The sequence below is a fragment of the Anabrus simplex genome, chromosome 4 (assembly GCF_040414725.1).
Source record: "Anabrus simplex isolate iqAnaSimp1 chromosome 4, ASM4041472v1, whole genome shotgun sequence".
NCBI classification, from domain to species: Eukaryota; Metazoa; Arthropoda; class Insecta; order Orthoptera; family Tettigoniidae; genus Anabrus; species Anabrus simplex.
Genome location: NC_090268.1, coordinates 1,454,162 through 1,473,478, shown reverse-complemented (window position 1 = coordinate 1,473,478; position 19,317 = coordinate 1,454,162).

Sequence of the window (19,317 nt, the reverse complement as noted above, 5' to 3'; positions counted from 1 at the left end):
AAATTAAAATAAACCAGCATAGCACAAGCAATCCCTACTGGATCTTCCACGTATTACTCCACTTTTAAAACCAAAATAAATTTCAGAGCAGCAGTAACATCTTTACGGTGTGATGATAATAATAATAATAATAATGAAAATTTTACACCACTGCTTTTCTTTGGAAATTACCCCAAGTAACACTTAAATTCCATTACAAGAAATGTTATACACTAGGTAACTGAATTAACAAGGACTTTTCAACCCGATACTTGGTTTTGGAAGAGCACAATAATTTTTCCCAACAGTGAAAAGGTCCACATCATTATAATCGAAACGCACAAGTTGATAATTAATAAGTTCCCTCCGAAGAAATCACACGAACAGTTTTCCGTTGATGAAAATACTAAAATAACAAGGTTGACTTACGGTTGGTTGGTTCTTCAATCAGTAGAATGATAATTCATGGCTCGGCCATGTGTACTTTACCAAGTTGGAGATCTTCCTTGCAGCTTTTTAAAACAATCACTCACTACGAGGTTACAAATACAGGAAAAAGAAAATATTTTTAGGGTGTGGGGCACATCCCCACATCCTTACGATTTACTATCCACCGTCCATGATGATATCCCAAAGCATCGCCTTGAGTACAGAACGCCAACGACCATTAGCCATGTTTACCAAGCCGCAACTGCCTGCTCGCTTTGCTTCCCTCTCTCTCGCCCCAGAGAGAGTGACTACATCAAGATGGCTGACACCAAGCGCTGATTGGCCGGAGCAGCTTCAAGAAGAAAGCGACAAATAGTTCTCATCATAGCCGTAGATGGCGGTAACGATCAGAGCTCACATGCGCTCGCTGAGTTAAACATGAAATATTGTGAGAACACCGTTGAAAGCAGAAGAAAATTAGAATACAGTTTTCTACACCGTAATAGGCAAACTCAAAACGTTGGTGGAAAGGAGACAAACGAAACCTCGGTTTCACCTATTTTCCATTCATTGTAGGAGTGTTATCTGCAAGAACAATCATGGAAGCCACAAGTGTTATTCATATGTGTTGTGACGCCATCAAAGGTTGTATGATGGCTGAGTAATCTCCTGATGCAGCAGTTGTGCAGATGGCGTGAGGGCTGAAGACAACAAAGTTAAGTGGATATGTCAGATTTTTAAGCATGTCAACTCAGTTTCATCCAGTTCGAGTGTAATATTAACTTTATATATCAGCTTGCTAGAGCCGAGTCTTTATTTGTCAATTAAACAGTGGGAGATCCAGGGCACAATGCATGCTAATGCCCTCATTTGTGTTTTGATTCATGGTTAGTTTAGTTATGGGAACAAGGGGTGTAAATAGGTAAAGTTAGGAGTGTGTGTGCATGAATTTATTTAATCTTTCAGATCATTCCAAGGCGCATGTGTTAAGTGTAAGGCAGGAAGGTAATTTCATCATCAACGAGGCCAGGCCGCCTTCTTATTGGGGGATAGTTATCAGTAAAGACCAGTGAAGGCCTCTTCGATTTTATTTGTGCGCGATTTCAGGTATATATTCGCTGCCACATGAACGCCACGACGTCGTCGTTGGGTAGTCAGATTCTTTTCATCAGCAGAGACGACATGAGATCGGGGTGAAAAATAATGCGAGGGTTGAGAGAGGCTGAGTTCGCCTGTTATATGATGCGGAAGTCAGATAAGGATTTGAATGCCTGTGAACATGGCAATGAAGGGATGTTAGTAGGGACAGCTGCTTTATACAAGGATGGATGTTTCTGTTGTCATAGAAGATTTCATAAACGGGAGAAATAATTAGTTTACGTAATGAGGCAGCAGTATTTAAGAGAGAAACCTTCTTTTGTTGTGCGAGCAAGTCTGGCTGGGATAGCCGTGAAGGAAGCAATTACTTGCTCCCCGCCATGTGGAAGCTGCACCCCGTTTGCGAGGTTCCAGCTGTGTTCCGGTCCTATGGAAAGGGAAAGTTTCCACTTGTCCAAGGGGATGACCTGACAGCCCGGCGGGCCACTTGTGACCTGGAGATGAGGAAATGCTCTGACTGCATGTATATATTTTCTGTATATTGCTTTTTTGTGCTGTTATTTTACAGGAGTTGTGTTTGTTTATTTATGTACCTTGTATCGGAGTGACTTGTCGTGTTTGTTGTCGGTGTGTTGTGTCTTGACGAATTAATCTTTGTTTCTTAAATTTAGCCCGGAGCTAATTTTCTCTGGTGGTATGCAGCTTCAGGCTGGTTGTTTGCGACAGATCGGATCTGTCAGTAGAATCTGTGTTATATTAAAGTTAGGATCCCTGGATTTTCCCTTAGCATGATAAATAATTTTGCATATGTAAATAGGTGTATTATGGAATGAAACTGGCGTGACTTTCTCTTGTCGAAGCATAGCTTTGGACGGTCGTAATCGAAATTCCCCTCGGGGAAATCGGCATATTCACTTGGCGGCGTTGCCTATAATTAACGATGTAGAACAGGCCAAGATTTAATATTTTGTTTGTATAATTTATTTGCTCGGTATTTGGACCGACCTATTTCAGTAATGTAATTCGTAGTTATTTCTAATCTGCACGGCACATTATGCTGTTATTATGGCCGTTTGTATCATGTTTTATTGTATTTTGTGGAATTTCGTTAGTATGAATATTAATTATGTGCTCTATTGAATAAATCCATTTTTACCCCTTTATCTGTCTCTTATTCACAACAAATGCAACTGTTTCCTATTCATATACACCATTGGTGATTATTTTTATACAAGTTAGATTTAATTTTCGCCCATAGACCGAACGAAACCACGAAGCTCTAACCGACTGAGTCTGGCATTCTGATATTGATGGATGGGAATGGTTCAGTACTGTTAGATAGAAAAATGGGCTACTTGCGAGTGTCAATCCGTGCAAAAAGTCCGATCCCAGAACATACGCACAAGGTGCGTTTGTATGGAGGAATGAATAGGTGTCTCTGCAAGTTTCCGTGCTAATGTCACCCTCTTACTTCTGACTCGACAGGTAATGTTAGATAGAGAAAAGTTCTCCATGCAAATGTCAATCCGTGCGAAAGACACTATCCTACTTTTGACTCACCAGATACTGTTACACTGAGAACAGTCTTCGCTGCAATTGTCAGGCCGTTGAAACGTTAACGTCCTACTTCTGACCCACCAGGAAAAGTAATATAGAGAATGGTCCGTGTAGTGGTCTCCATCCGACTTCTGGCACAACAGGTAACTTTAGATAGAGAATAGGGCTCCTTGCATGTGTCACTCCGTGTAATGGTCACCTTCCCACTGCTGACTCCAGGTGCTGTTAGATAGAGAAAAAGGCTCCGTGCATGTGTCACTCCGTGTAATGGTCACCATCCCACTTCTGACATACCACGTACTGTTAGGTAGAAAAAAGAGGTACCTGCAGACCATCATTCTCATAATCACACATTTAGTGAGCGACAAGCACGAAGTCAGATTTGGTATCATCTACGTATTCAAACCCGGCGGAGGTAGTCGGATTTTTGAAGGGCGGAAAAAAGTCCATTCGACACTCCATGTCGTACGATGTCGGCATGTAAAAGATGTCTGGTGACACATTTGGTGTTTACCCGACAAAATTCATTAAATCTCAGCCATAGACGCCCAAGAGAGTTTCGGTTTACTCGGTCTGCCATCTAGTGGGGGCCTAGAGTAAAACGGAACGTCTAAATTGACGAGCAGACAGCCAGATGGCGTCAAATTGAAATGTCTGCACACGGTAGCTGAGGCCATACGATTATTATTATTATCTACGTATTTTGTAGGAAAATGAATCTAGTACTTTAGTGTCTCTTGCAGGAACTACTTTTCTCTATATTACTGCACCGGGTGAGTCAGAAGTAAGTTGGTCAAATTTGTACGGATTTCCACTCCATCTAACAGTACCCGGCGACTCAGATGTATAATGGTGACGTTTGAACGGAGTGACACTTGCAGGGAGCATTTTTCTCTCGGTGTGGTACTTGCATGGAGCCCTTTCCTCCATATAACCGAACCTTGTGCTTCTGATCTACGATGGTGACATTTGCACGGAGTGATTCTTGCATGGGGCCCTTTTCTCTAGATAACGGAACCTGGTGAGTTCGAGAAAAGATGGTGAAATTAGAACGGAGTGACACTCGCAGGGAACCCTCTTCCCTATCAAATAGCACCTGGTGAGTTAGAAGTGAGATAGGGACATTTGTAACGGAGTGAGACTTGCAGGGACCTCTTTTCTGTACATATACATACCTGAAAATTCAGAAGTAACATGACGTTTTCACAGATTGACACTCGAAGGGAGCATATTTCTCCATCTAACAGTACGTGGTGCGTAAGAAGTAGAATTTTGATATTTGCACGGAGTGATACATGCACGTAGCCGTTTTCTCCAACTAACAATATCAGAAGGAAGATGGTGACCATTACACGGAGTGGCACATGCACGGAGTGATTCCTGGATGGGGCCCTTTCCTCTATCTAACTGTATCCGTGAGTCAGACGAAGGATGGTAACTTTAGCATGGATGGACACTGGCAGGGTGCCCATTTCTCTAACAGTACCTGGTGAGTCACAAGGAGGACGGTGACGTTTGAACGGTTTGACAACTGCAGGGAGCACTTTTCTCTATCTAACAGTACATGGTGTGTCAGACCTAGGATGGTGAGATTTGCATGGATTGTCACTTGCAGAGGGCCCTTTTCTCTAACAGTACCTGGTGAGTCAGATGTAGGATGTTGAGTATTTTCTCAATGTAACAGGATCTGCTTAGTGAGAAGTAGGATGGTGACTTTTGCACGGATGGATACTTGTGAGTCACTGGGTCACCATGCGTGTCAGAAGTAGAGAAGTGTCATATGCAGGAAATGACACTTGCAGGTTGCCCTTTTCCTATATACCAGTTCCTGGCGTTCAGAAGTAGGATCGTGACGTTTGAATGGTGTGACAATTACAGGGAGCACTTTTCTATATCTAACAGTACCAGGTGTATCAGAAGTAGATATTAATAATAATATGTTTTTCTGGCATTCGGCTGTGCGTTGACCTTTTTTGTCAGGCGGATACTACTGAACGGGTACATGACACTCCCACCCGCTGCACAGTTAAAAGAAATTAGGGGAACATGTGTAGGCGTAGCAATGCATTAAAATGTCAGGTGACCCTTCAAAACCAAGTGAATAGCCGTGTGTCTGCGTGTCGTTGTGAGGTACACAAAATACTCCGGTCATTTGATTAAGTTGTACGTAAACGAGCACATCCTATTCGACATCGTAACGATGTTCAAGTGGAAGGGACGTCACTTCGATCCAAGAATGGTGGACTTTTCGTCGTGTTCTGTGGATCTCAATGTCTCTCCGTCAGTTGTTCAACGCCTGTGGAATTGCTACAAAGATACAGGACAATGTCATGGACGCATGACAACACCACAGGATGACCGATATCTGACCATCTGTGCATTGCGTCGTCGTTCAGCAACTGCCAGAGAACTGCAACAAGACCTCAGGAGGGTCACTGGAGGCACGGGGTCTGACCAGACAGTAAGGAACAGTTTAAAAAACGTGTCCTTACGACCCAGACGTCCTGTTCCAATTCCCCGTTTAACGCACCAACATCGTGCAGTTCCTCTTGTTTGCCCGTACCCACGTCAACTGCGAACTTCGCCACTGGAGACCTGTGTTCTTCACAGACGACTCCAGATTTCTCCTGACAGTGTGATGGACGTTAACGAGTATGAAGACGCCGTGGTAAGCAGTGCATGCCAAATGCTGTCCAGGAAGGCGACCGATTCGGACAAGGTTCTGTAATGGTGTGGGGTCGCATCACTGTAGTTGGCCGTACGGATCTTGTTGTCGTCCATGGTAATCTTACCGCTGCGGGGTGCTTCGGGCAGATACTGCTACTGCATACGCTGTTGGCCCTGAATTCGTACTCATGAACGTCAATGCCAGGGCTCATGCAGCGCGCATCACCAGAGCTGTCTGGCAAGAACTGGACATGCAAGAGATGGAATGACCAGCACTTAGTCCCGACCTTAATCCGGGTGTCCTGTTCCACCCCAGTCTCTCCAAGACCTCGAAGAGGCTCTCATTGAAGAATGGTACCTGATATCACAACGTGACTTCCGTCGACTTATATGGAACATGCTTGTAGGTACCAAGCTGTGATAAATGCTCTTGGAGGACATACTGAAGCTCTCCAACTGTGGCAAAAATTCCACCCTCGAGGACTGTTAATACTTTGTTGTTGCCCTTTTGGACATTTCCATTGTGTTCTGAAAATGAACGCAAAACCATCGATGTTTACTTGAATACATCGACGGTTTAGTTGGTAATATACCTGTTGTGAGGTAATGCTTTATACTACTTTTTGCATCCCTGAGTAACTGAATAACCGATCTTACACATGAGGATGGTATTCCTTGTGAGGCCTGGACTACTCAGACATTTTAGTTCATAAATCATCCACCATAGACCAACAAAGAAATTTTATTGTTTTCATGACAACAGCCATTACTCCAAATACCTGTGTTTCTGTTGTTCTTAGGAAGTGCATAGAGTGACAAACTTCAGTTGTTAAAATATTTTCTGTGCTTTTAGGATAATATACACCTGGTTTTTTGTGGAATTATGTTTCTTTACAGCAGAAAATTTAGTGAAAACTGCTTGCTCCTTGTGAGACCCACTGCGCAGGCATGAATATATTTATGGAGACCATGTTAGAGGTTATATGATTTCGTTATTATTGACTTGGTGTGGTTCAGGGAACGAAATTGAGTGTTCTTAAATTGCTTGACAGTGTTTCAAAGTGTGTTTAATACAATACAAATATTATTGTTTGTTGTTGTTTGTCCAACCCTTGTCCCGTTTCCCTACGGGGTCGGGTATGAGGTGAGATGAATTTGTCGTAGCGGTTTTTTATGACCGGATGCCCTTCCTGACGTCAACCTCATCAGAGGAGATAATGAGAGATGAAATGAATGACGTGATATATGATAGTAGGGAGAGGGTGAAACCCGGTGCCGGCACATAGCCTACTCCTGTCGAATAGCACCAAGGGGTCTGCTCAAGGCTTAACGTCCCCATCCGACGGACGAATCACCATCAACAGCGTCATATGCCCTCACTCCATATGAGCACTGCGGAGAGGTTTGGAATTTAATCCAGGCTTTTGGCACGCAATCTAGTGATTAGAAATTGTATACCACCACCTCCCCTACCCTGCCGGCCAACATTCTGATGGTGAAAATTTTTTCGACCAACGGGACTCGAACCGGCTAACCTTGGTGTTAGACCGTTTTTTAGACTGCAGCGCCTTAACGATCGTGGCCACCAGGCGGGCTACAATACAAATATTATTAAAGAATAAAAATATCATATAATGACCAACTAACAGATAAACAATGGTTTGCTGCACTGGAAGAAATTCTTGCATTAGCTGAAAATAGTGAAGGTGGACTGGATGATTCAAGTGATAGTGATGAGTTCAGGTTGGAGGACAGGTACCGCAGACCTAAGGTGTTTCTCACATTACGGCACCACTCATAGGCAATGCAAACTCATTGTGTTGCTCACATAATGGAACTACCCTCAGGCAACGAAGATCCATGGTTTTCCTCACATAGTGGTACTAATTAGGTACGCATAGGGTACTAATGACGGGTAACGCAGAACCAAGGCGACTCTCTATAGTGGTACTAATCACCAGACTCGTGGTGTTTCTCGCATAATGGTACTCACCTCATAATTGGGCATGACGTATATGGTCGTACGCTGAATGATAATGGGTAATGGGTATGACGAATATGTACGTACGCGTCTTTTACCACGAATATCTCCTGGGTAAGACGCGTTATGTATTGCCGTCTTAATTGATGTTTTTCTGCACGATGGCATCAAATACCACATGCCGCGCATCTTATAACGTATTTGTTTATATCTTACACCTGTACGGTTCTAATTGTCCCCAGTAGGCCAAATTGGCAGCATCTAGTTCAAAGCGTAGGTTCGAAAGGCTCGAATAAGACGAGATTATGCAACACTTAGAGAATGATTGTGACTATTTATCCAAAGATGAGTGGTTTGATACAGATGAAGGTGGGTCTGATGGTGAAAGTGGTTCAAGAGAATGAAATGGTGGTAGTGGTGTAAATGTGGACTTCGACAATGGATCCAGTTTGTTGGAATATCATATATTTTAACTTATTGCCGAAAAAACCAATGTGTGTGCTAAACAGTTTTTAGAAGCCCATCCGAAATTGAAACCACGGTCACGAGCCAGAGGTAGGGTGGATACAAATCCAACTGAGATAAAAAACTCTGAGACAAATCACTGCAGTTCTAGTGAGGTAAATGACGTAAGTGATCGTGAAGTTAATGTAGAATCTTTCAAAATGTCACTAGCATGATGTGTAATTCGAAAATATTCCTTTCTTTTATTTGTTTTAATTTCAATTGCAGTTAATGAAATGCCAGAGGTGATCGTCTAGTTCAGTTTTGTTCAGAACAACAGCTCTGTTATTAATACGTTTTTCAAGCTACATCCCCGGCGCTTGTATACATGGACGTCTCCTGCAGATTGTGAAGGTCATATTGTAAGGAATCAGATAGACTTCATTCTCATCAAAAGTCATCTGAAAAGATACGCGAAAAATGTCAAAACCTACCATGGGGCGGATGTTAACAGCGACCATAATCCCGTCGTCATGGACTTAACAATTCATCGTTTTGTCAAGAACATACGTTCTGACAGACCTTAGCTCATCGATACAAAGAGCCTTGACAACCCCGTATTTCGAGCTTACACAACCTTGAAGCTCCAAGAACGTATGAATACAATAAACAACTTGGAAACAGAGGATACTGAATCACAATGGACGGCACTAAAGAACATAATCACTGATACTCAAGAGAATGATATAGGATATTCGAACAGTTCAAAAAAACAACCATGGCGACAGAAGATATTCTACAGCTTATGGACCAAAGACGGAAAGTGAAACATGTAAAGTCCAATACCAAGAACTAAGCAAGACTAATCTAAACAAGGGAAGCAAAAGAACTATGGCTCGTGGAGAGGTGTGAAAAATTGTCAGTTACGTCTTTTTGGCGTAGGAGGGCAGCACAGTTATACATACTGCTAAGAAATATATGCCCAGAGGTTATCGGAAAGAAGATTTTCCTGGCTGGAATGCCCAGAATGAGGAATTATTTAAGAATTTCCAACAAAACAGAGATGCAGAAACTGCTAACAAACTCCTGGCTAGCTTGGACGATCACCGAAGACAAAAGTGGGTTTAAACTGTCGAAAGCTTAGATTTTACTCTTTCTAGCAGAAAGGCCTGGGGCCTTCTTAGAAGGCTAGGAGAAGGTGCAGCAGTAGTGAAAGGTCAACCTCAGGTGACACCTGACCAAATAGCTTCCTATATTGTAACAACTTCCCGAGCTCCAGCTGCTCTGAAATCATCAGTACCTCGCATTTCTGGCTATTCACATCCCTTTACAGCCCTTGATGTTCAAGAGGCAATCAAAGAACTAAAACCTGGTAAGGCACCCGGATTCGATGGAATTCATCCAGAATTCCTCATACATATGGGAGACAATGCAAAGAGATAGTTGGCACAATTCTACACGGACATTCTTCAGACCTGTCTTCAAGAAAGCTAAAATTATTTCCATATTGAAGCCTGGAAAACTGAAAACAGGCCTGAAAGTAACAGACCAATGGCCCTCCTTAGCTGTTGGTACAAACTCTTTGAAAGGCTTATTTACAAACATTTTAGAACTCATTCCTGGGGATCAGGCAGGCTTCAGACCTAACCGAAACTGCTGTGATCAAGTACTTTCATTAACATCTTACGTTGAGGTCGGTTACCAGCAAATGCTTAAAACATCTGCTGTCTTTGTGGATCTATCTGCTGCCTTTGATACCGTTTGGAAGGAAGGATTGATTTATAAATTTCTCAGAGCTATACCATGCAGAACGATTTCACAGCTTATCAACATCATCAGAGACAGGTCTGCTTAGGTGAAAAGAAAAGCACAGTGAGAGAACTGCATAATGGTTCGCCCCAAGGGTCAGTTTTATCTGCACTACTGTTGAATATGTACATCTCTGATCTTCCAGAAACAATATCCAGGAAGTTCTGCTATGCTGATGACTTGACCCTGGCCACGCAACACAAGATCTTTCAGAAAACAGAAGACAGTTTGACTCAGGACATATCCACATTGGCAGAATATTTAAGGAAATGGAGACTCAGACCCAGTACAGCCAAAACGGAGGTTTCTTGCTTCCATTTGAGTAACCAGCTCGCTAACTTAAAACTAAAATTTACCTTCTCGAATCAAGTACTTAATCACAATAGGTATCCAAAATATCTCGGTGTTACCCTGGACCGGACATTATCATTGAAACAACATATTTTGAACTTGTCGAAGAAATTGAAAACCCGAAACAATATTATTCAGAAGCCTTAGCACTGGTTTTCTCTGCTGCTGACTACTGTGCTCCAGAGTGGATTAATAGTCGGTATACAAAGTATATTGACCCACAATTGAATACCACCATGCGTCTTATATCTGGTACCATCACATCAACTCCAGTTCACAGGCTCCCTCTGTTGTCAGGAATAATGCCACCTGACTTACAAAGATCCAGAGCTCTTGTTCGAGAGTACAAGATCTGAAAGAATCTCAAAAGACTGAAATCACGACATCCACCCCTTTGTGATGTTGCTCTGAAGACGTCCACCAACTTCAATGCTTTGGAGGAGTGGAAAGGCCGCTGGAATAACTTTCCCAACGTTCCCCTGCATAACATCTTCAGAGGGGAAAACATTGCCTATGGATCCCAACTACCACTTGAAACTTGATCCAGACTGGTTACAGAAGGTGCAGGGATTCTCTCTACAAGTGGAACTTTGTACCATCTCCAGAATGTGGGTGTGGAGCTTCTCGCCAGACTACTCCTCACATTGTAAGCGAGTGTCAACTGCGGGCTTATCCAGGTAGTTTGGAAGACTTCCTATCTCCAACAGCGGAAGCACTACAGTGGAATGAAAAGTTGGACATTCAGATATAACACTAACGCCTGAAGTGAATCAATGTTTTTGTTATTATGTATATATTGTATATTATATATATAATTTCCTTGCCATACGCTATAAATAATAATTACAATAATCTACGAACGCCAATATCCAATATTTTCTTTCATTACAGTTGGCTAACGTAATGAGTAGAGGTGGGTTTCATTCCCACCTCAGCCATCCTCGAAGTAGATTTCCGTTTTTCCGCACTTCTCCTCCATGCAAATGCCGGGATGGCACCTAACTTAGGACACAGACAGGTTTAATGACGAGATAGGAATGGTATACGAGTGGGAAGAAAGCGGCCGTAGCATTAATTAAGGCACAGGACCAGCTTTTGCGTAGTGTTAAATTGAGAAACCATGGCTGCCGACAGTAGGGTTCGAACCCACGACTTTCTCCTACGTGTGAGGAATGTGCCCTGAAAGTTTGACGTATAGATCACTGGAAGAGAACCAAGAAAAATACGTTAAAAATCATTCTAGAGAGCAGGATTACAACATAGTATGTTACTTTCAGCGCCAATATTGTTACCTAGAATGAATTCTGGAGACGACTTACCCACCCGCCCCTAGAAGTATATTAACTTTTATAGTCGTCCAGGCGCCATTATGCATTGCTTCTGACCAGGATCACGGTTTGGCCGAGATATCGAAGATTAAGGATTCATTCTCACCAATGAGGAAACAGAGAACTCGTAATCAACCATTGCAGAAGAGGAACCTCTATAGAGGCCTGACAGGAGGGCCGACTTTCGTACTGTCTGGAGAAACAAGGACTCGTGTCCGAGTACCAGTGTGGTTTTCGAGCCGCTCGATCCACCACTGACCACTTGGTACGCCTGGAGAGCTCTATCCAGGATGCGTTTCTCTGCAAACAGCATTTGGTAGCCGTTTTCCTTGTCTTGGTAAAGGCCTACGACACCACATGGCGATATGGTAACTTTTCAGTCCTGCATCAATGGAGATTCCGAGGTAACTTGCCGGTATTTAATCCGAATTTTTTTGTCCCTCCATTTATTCCGTGTCCGAGAACGGAGAACATACCCGCAATACCATGTTTAAGAAAATGGAGTAGTGTCACTCTGTTCGCGATTGCCATAAACGGTATTGTTGCTGCTGCTGGTTCAGCAGGAATACAGTCACTGTACGTGAACGATTTTTCTCTGCATTATAGCTCACGCATAAAAAAAAATATCAATCTGTTTCTCCATGATACTGCATAAATATATTCATATTATTCCCTAAGAAATAAATGTAGGTATCGCCTAATAATAAAGTATAACCATTATCCTATCAGGTCTTACATCTATCGAGATTCACGATCGCATCTGTTCAATTACTGTCTGATGGAATTCTAGAGAATATTATTGATGACAATTATTTACTTGTTAATAGCAGAGACTTAAATTAAGAAAATGCTTCCTCGTATAAATGATAGCTTCGACAACAAATACCAAACAAGACTCATTTCAACATGTGGAATCCTACTAGAAGAAATCAGGTGTACACTTTAATATTTATTATTTGGAAGTTTTATTTTGATGACTGTATATGGTTATCAGTCTACGGATTCTGTAACGCATATATAATCAATGGTTGGTATCATGTCACGTAATGACTACCAATAAATCGCTATAATCTCTCTCCATATTCCAAACGTAAACATTATAACGCATTATTCATATCAACATATAACCGAGCTCGTAGCTGCAGTCGCTTAAGTGGGGCCAGTATCCAGTATTCGGGAGATAGTAGGTTCGAACCCCACTGTCGGCAGCCCTGAAAATGGTTTTCCGTGGTTTCCCATTTTCACACCAGGCAAATGCTGGGGCTGTACCTTAATTAAGGCCACGGCCGCTTCCTACCAACTCCTAGGCCTTTCCTCTCCCATCGTCGCCATAAGACACGTAAAGCCCCCTAGCAAAAAAAAAAAACATCACATCGAAACATCGTTTTTCAATCTCTCCACATTTGACTTAAAGCATCCCTACATAAGGATGTTGGTTTACGTAATCGAAGATTACCTACATCCATGGTTTTAAAGCAATTATGATAATTTCTTTGCTAAGACACTGCACATTGAAATCAAATCTCGAAGATATTAATTACGACCTTCACCAAATCACATTACTAACCTTTACGCACCACATCTTAAATATAAGCATTTAGGGTTACTTTGTATAAATAAAACTGCTTGGAACTTAGCTTCTATCTGCCGGCGTTCAGTCATCTTTGGTTCACTGGCAGGCTCCAGGTGTTATCTGCGTCATGTATGGGCAGTGTCAACCAGTTACGGGCTTGTAGAATCAGCTGGCACGGTGTCCATCAGTCGTCAGCCCCACTTTCGATTTAGCTATTCATCCCGAGGCCGTTGTAATTTTAAACAGGTTATTCTATCAAAATTCAATGACAGTTTTCAGTTATAACGTTTGTAATAGTACTCTAGTTAACTTCCAGCCGTTCGTATTACCTAGAGAAAAGAGCTCCCTGCATGATACACTCCGTGCACATCTCATCATCCTAGAACTGACATCCCAGGTACTGTTAGATAGAGAAAAGTGTTCACTGGAATTGTCACACGGTGCAAACATCACCATTATACATCTGAGTCGCCGGGTACTGTTAGATAGAAGAAAGGGCACGCTGGAAATGTCACCATCCCACTTCTGACTCACCACGTACTGTTAGACAGAGAAAAGGGCTCCGTGCATGTGTCATTCCGTGTACGGGTCACCCTACGACTCCTGCCACACCAGGTACTGTTAGACAGAGAAAAGGGCTCCGTGCTAGTGTCACTCCGTGTACAGGTCACCCTCCGACTCCTGCCACACCAGGTACTGTTAGACAGAGAAAAGGGCTGCGTGCATGTGTCACTCCGTGTACAGGTCACCCTCCGACTCCTGCCACACCAGGTACTGTTAGACAGAGAAAAGGGCTCCGTGCATGTGTCACTCCGTGTACAGGTCACCCTCCGACTCCTGCCACACCAGGTACTGTTAGATAGAGAAAAGGGCTCCGTGCATGTGTCACTCCGTGTACAGGTCACCCTCCGACTCCTGCCACACCAGGTACTGTTAGGCAGAGAAAAGGGCTCCGTGCATGTGTCACTCCGTGTACAGGTCATCCTCCGACTCCTGCCACACCAGGTACTGTTAGACAGAGAAAAGGGCTGCGTGCATGTGTCACTCCGTGTACAGGTCATCCTCCGACTCCTGCCACACCAGGTACTGTTAGACAGAGAAAAGGGCTCCGTGCATGTGTCACTCCGTGTACAGGTCACCCTCCGACTCCTGCCACACCAGGTACTGTTAGACAGAGAAAAGGGCTCCGTGCATGTGTCACTCCGTGTACAGGTCACCCTCCGACTCCTGCCACACCAGGTACTGTTAGATAGAGAAAAGGGCTCCGTGCATGTGTCACTCCGTGTACAGGTCACCCTCCGACTCCTGCCACACCAGGTACTGTTAGACAGAGAAAAGGGCTCCGTGCATGTGTCACTCCGTGTACAGGTCACCCTCCGACTCCTGCCACACCAGGTACTGTTAGATAGAGAAAAGGGCTCCGTGCATGTGTCACTCCGTGTACAGGTCACCCTCCGACTCCTGCCGCACCAGGTACTGTTAGATAGAGAAAAGGGCTCCGTGCATGTGGCACTCCGTGTACAGGTCACCCTCCGACTCCTGCCACACCAGGTACTGTTAGACAGAGAAAAGGGCTCCGTGCATGTGTCACTCCGTGTACAGGTCACCCTCCGACTCCTGCCACACCAGGTACTGTTAGATAGAGAAAAGGGCTCCGTGCATGTGTCACTCCGTGTACAGGTCACCCTCCGACTCCTGCCACACCAGGTACTGTTAGATAGAGAAAAGGGCTCCGTGCATGTGTCACCCGTGTGATGGTCACCATCCCACCTCTGACACACAAGGTACTGTTAGAGAAGTGGGATACGTGGATGTCTCACTCCGTGCAAATATCACCATTCAACTTCTGACCCACGAGGTACTGTTAAATAGAGAAAAGTGCTCCCTGCATCAGTCAATCCGTACACATGTCACCATCCTAGATCTGACACAGCAGCAACGGTTTTACAGAGGAAAGGGCTCCTTGCAAGAGACACGCCGTGCAAATCTCACCATCCTAGATCTACTCGGGATTGTTAGAGGCGAGGGCTCCCTGCAAGTGTCACTCCGTGCAAAGGTCACAGACACACCAGGTACTTTTAGACAGAGAAAAAGGCTCCGTGCAAGTGACACACTTTGCAAATATCACTTTCTGGATAGAGAAAGTGGCTACGTGCATGACTAACTCCGTGCAAATATTATAATTCTACTTCTGACTCACCAGGTACTGTTATGCAGAGAAAAATGCTCCCTGCAAGTGACACACTTTGCAAATATCACTTTCTTACTTCTGACTCACAAGGTACGGTTATCTAAAGAAAAGGGCTGCCTGCAAGTGACACTCCGTGTAATGGTCACCATCCCAATTCTAACTCACCAGGTACTGTTAGATACAGAAAAGTGCTCCCTTCAGGTGTCATCCCGTTCAAATGTCATCATCGTACTTCTGATACACCTGGTACTGCTAGATATAGAAAAGTCCTCGTTGAAACGTCAGCATCCTACATCTGAGTAGACAGATAAGGTTTCATGCAAGTATCACTGTTAGATGGAGAAAAGTGTTCCGTAGGATTGTCTCTCCGTGAAAATAAAGTCATTCTACATCTGAGGAAAGGGTTTCGGGCGTGTGTCTCCTCTTGCAAATGTCACCCATTTATTTCTGACTCACCAGGTACGGTTACATAGAGAAGAGTGCTCCCTGCAAGTGTGAACCCGGGCAAATGTCACCATCGTTACATCTGACTCACCAGGGACTGTTAGATAGAGAAATGGGCTCCTTGCGAGTGTCAGTCCGTGCAAATAGTGCGATCCCAGAACTTACGCACAAGGTGCGTTTGTATGGAGGATTGAATAGGCGTCTCTGCAAGTTTCGCTCCGTGCAAATGTCACCCTCTTACTTCTTACAGTATCTAACAGGTACTGTTAGATAGAGGAAAGTTCTCCCTGCAAATGTCAAACTGTGCAAGTCACCATCCTACTTTTGACTCACCAGATACTGTTACTGTTAGATAGAGAAAAGGGCTCCCTGCATGTGTCACTCCGCGTAATGGTCACCATCCCACTTCTGACATACCACGTACTGTTAGGTAGAAAAAAGAGGTACCTGCAGACCATCATTCTCATCATCACACGTTTAGTGAGCGACAACCACGAAGTCAGATTTGGTATCATCTACGTATTTTGTAGGAAAATGAATCTAGTACTTGAGAATGTACGAGTAACTGCGGAACGTAACACTCCCTAAACAAGGTAACGTGACTATAACAGCTTCTCTAGCCTTCGAAACGTTTTGATGATAACACGAGCTCCCTGTCTAAGGCGGCACTTGTTCACTGTGCCTAATGGTTCATAACATCGTTGGAACAAGCAAAGCTGAGTACTCATAGAGCTACAGGACTGAAATCTATGACCACTTGGTCTCAACGGAAATAGTTAGGAGGTCTGTATTGCTGTATAGTGGAGCAAACGTCCATGTGCGTAATAGTTACACGAAAAAAGCACCATATTCGTGTGGAACACCGTGAATCTTCGCTATTTGTAATTAGTGGGTTGTTGTCCTTCCCCTATTCATGGCTTTTTTCATTTTATTTTGTTCAGCGGATGAATGTAAACTTTGTGTTATTTCATTTCGCACCATTAGGGGCCGTTGAAATCGATGTTAGGCCCATTTAAACAAGCATCATCATTATCAAGGACAGAAACGAAGCTGGACTGTGCGTTCGTTGTCGACAATGATAGGTTCCCTTTTGCTCTCCGTAAACCTGCAGTGTGTACTCAGCAGAGCTCTATGCTATCTGAGCAGCTCTGCGGTACTCGCTGTCCCATGAGCGCCGATACTTTCTTCTGTGTACTGACTCACTGAGTTGGCTCAAGTTTATTGAAACTTGTTTCCCTTCGCAGCGGGTCAAAGACCTGTTGGCCAGGTGTTTGAATGACGGCATCATAATCACATTTATGTGGCTCCCAAGTCACATGGGTGTAGAGGGAAATGAAGAAGCAGATCGGGATACCAAGAGGCAGTTACTCTGCCCCCGTTGCCTTTCAAGATTCCAGCAAGTGATATTCGCACTCAGATGAGACATCTGGTTATGTCCCATTGGGAGATGAAGTGGCAGGTCATTCCACATGCAAATAAGCTAACAGCGATAAAAGGAACAACGAAGGTTTGGAGGACTTCCCTTCGGGTTTCGCGGAGGGAAGCCGTGGTATTATGTCGTGTTCAGATTGGCTACGGTATCCTGACTCACTCGCATCTTTTGAAAGAACCTCCTCAGGTGTGTACCTGCGGCGATCATCTTACCTTACGGAGTGCATTTACCTAGTCGATCTTCGTTGTAATCTTAACCTCCCGAGTACAATCTCCGATATCTTGCGAGATGACGAGTAGTCAGCAAACCTCGTCATCCGCTTTATGAGTGGTCTGTTTTATCGTATGTAATGATGTCCCTTGTGCTCGTGTCTTCGTGTCAATTCCTATTCAAGAATTGCCTTGCTCATTTGAGAGTCCCACAAGTCCAAGCAATTTCTCAACTCTACTCGATCCAACTGTAGATTGAAGTTCCCTCCCATTGAATTGCCTGTGTTTAAAGATTTGACAAAATAATTGTTTCAGAAATACTTTTCAAAGCTTAGTTATTAATGTGACGTGAAAATGGCAACTAATATTTATTTGGCATAATGAAATTGCAACATAAAAACATCTACGAGTATTTATTTATTTATTAATTTATTTGGAGAAAGGAATGTGCAATTTCAGCGATTCAGTGATCTTATTCATAAGACGAGAAAGCAATAGACCAGCACAAAGCTCTAAACGGGCAATCGATCGCTGTTTTAATTGAGCAACTCCCGATTTAGAAGTCAACAGGATCACTGATACCTCATCATATTAGCAACTGTCCTTCAATACACACAAGCACCATTACGTAGATTCTGAAGCGTCAGAAAAGCCATGGATTTCAATACCTTATTCGTGTAGATTTAAACAGAGTTTGTTGTCACGAGCATATTGAATGCGATTTGACACTGTTAACTTGAGAAATGCTTCACATGCAAAAAGTCTTGGTGTATGACCTAGTTTACAATAAGAGCACTGATAGTTAATGCATGCAACATGTGTATAGGACGACGGTTTTTTCTTGTGTGAGCTTTCTTTACTACCACGCACCTTGACTTGACTGACAGATGTTTGCATGCTTCCAAGGACTTGGCAGCGATGTTCAATGTAAGATGTTAATTGTTTGAGGGAGGAATTTTTGTTGGCGTTTGCTTCTAGTTCCCAGCCCCTCCTGGTTTCATAATCAAGATGATCAACAATATGTTGTGATAATATAACTTCTTCGAGAGGAGTATCTAATTACAATGCTTTAAGTGCTTGTAAGTTGCTTGAGAATGTGCCGATGAACTGCCTGAGGTCTTCAGCGGTTTCATTCTCCACTGTTGCAATGTTTAAGATTTCTCTAACATGCTTTGCTGCTATTAGTCTCTTGTTTTGAAACATAATAGGTTCCAAGCTACCGTATAGTTTGTTTCAGTAGTTGGAAGGTTCTGAATTAATGCTTTAGCTTGAACCTTGAACTGCTCCTAGTAAGTAGTGAAATTTCTGAATGGTTGCTAGACTGGAATTTTCATGCACCAATAGTTTGAAATTATCTTCAAACGACAACCAATCTTCATAGTTACCGCTAAACATGGGTAGTTTAATCGCGGGTAATTTGATGTTGATATTTTCATGCGACGAATTGGAAGTGTTACTTCTGGTACTACCGGCATTTTCGTGTTGGTCTGGCGACAATAATTCCTGCATTTTGCCTTCAAACTGTACACAATGTCATCTACTTCATCTCTATCTACCCCATGATCTCGTTTACTATCCTCTACCTCAAGCTGCGATTGAACTAAATCGTATTTGCTTTTTAAATCAATAAGTGCATCATATCTAACCCTAATGTCTGCCAGGTTTTGAGTAGTGTCGTACATTTCGACGAAAGTTTAGTCCACATTTTAGATGATATCTATCCCACGAAGCTTTCCTAGTTTGACCAATAAGGACCCGTGACTTAGCGTGGAGTTGTTTAAATGTAATAAGTTGGCCACCACTGTTCCACCCACAACAAATGATT